Here is a 1,251-nt window from a genome sequence, read left to right as displayed (position 1 = left end):
ATTATTATTATTATTATTATTATTATTATTATAAGACATCCTAGATCTGAATTAATGAAATATTCTTTTTTTTTCCTTTAATGAAATATTCTTATTAAATACTATGTTCTTTATATAGTTGAATGTGCTGACAACAAAATCACACTAAAAATTGCAATGGAAATCAAATTTAGCAACCCATGGAGGTCTTGATTTGGAGTCACACTCAAAATTAAAGTGGAAAAACACACTACAGGCTGATCCAACTTTGATGTAATGTCCTTAAAACAAGTCAAAATGAGGCTCAGTGATGTGTGTGTGTAGCTTCCACGTGCCTGTATGACCTCCCTACAACACCTGGGCATGCTCCTGATGAGGTGGCGGATGATCTCCTGAAGAGATCTCCTCCCAGACCTGGATTAAAGCATCCGCCAACTCCACCACAGTCTGTGGTCCAACGTGGCGTTGGTGGATGGAGTGAAACATGATGTCCCAGATGTGCTACCTTCATGTTTTTAGGGTTTTTTTTCACAGACTCAAAACTTTTCCAAGAACAGAGCTTTGAGTTTTCAAGTAGAATAGAAAAGTGCTATATAAAAACTAGTCCATTACCATTTACCTTACCCTTTACCATAAACTGTTTCCCATTCATTCTCTGTGGGAGTGCTATATTTTTGTCCACTTTAGTCTTCTGGCGCTGTTGTGATTAATAAATGATACGTTAAATATGTTTGGTTTGGAGGGGGTGAGGGGGGTTGCCTCTTTCGTTGATGGCAAAGAACTCTACGTTGAGGCGTCAATTTAATACACACAAATAGGTCTGCACAACCTAACGTATCAAAACGGGGAAACAGCGACAACATCCCATAGTGGACATTATTGTGGCCAGGATCGGTACTGCAAGATAAAAGTCGTTGGGCATCTTCCTCGTTAGTATAGTGGTGAGTATCCCCGCCTGTCACGCGGGAGACCGGGGTTCGATTCCCCGACGGGGAGGCATTACATTTTCATTTTCACAAATGTTAGTCAGACTGGACACCATTGACAAGGTCCTCAACTACCTTGAAAAAGTAGACAATGTTTGTATCCATCTTTCTGTTCAGTATCAATAGTCCTAAACCATTTATGCTGCACTGACCCCTTTCCAGGGTTGGCTCTAGGATTTGGTGGTCCTAAACAAGATTTTATATGTAGCCCCAAAACTCTTCACGCACAGCACTTTGAGTGCTCAGGTAGAATAGAAAAGTGCTATATAAGAACCAGTCCATTTAC

At 40.3% G+C, this 1,251-nt stretch overlaps 1 non-coding gene across 1 annotated transcript; it reads left to right on the top strand.

Moving 5' to 3' along the window:
• Nucleotides 1–903: 903 nt before the first annotated feature.
• Nucleotides 904–975, top strand: trnad-guc (transfer RNA aspartic acid (anticodon GUC)). The gene has a single exon. It is a non-coding gene; the product is annotated as a tRNA-Asp (tRNA).
• The last annotated feature ends 276 nt before the right edge of the window (nt 976–1,251 follow it).

Source organism: Pundamilia nyererei, unplaced genomic scaffold, assembly GCF_000239375.1.
Source record: "Pundamilia nyererei isolate P.nyererei 1_Seehausen unplaced genomic scaffold, PunNye1.0 scaffold00017, whole genome shotgun sequence".
NCBI classification, from domain to species: domain Eukaryota; kingdom Metazoa; phylum Chordata; class Actinopteri; order Cichliformes; family Cichlidae; genus Pundamilia; species Pundamilia nyererei.
The sequence above is the reverse complement of the archived record's forward strand: the minus strand, read 5'-3'. Positions and strand labels throughout refer to the sequence as shown.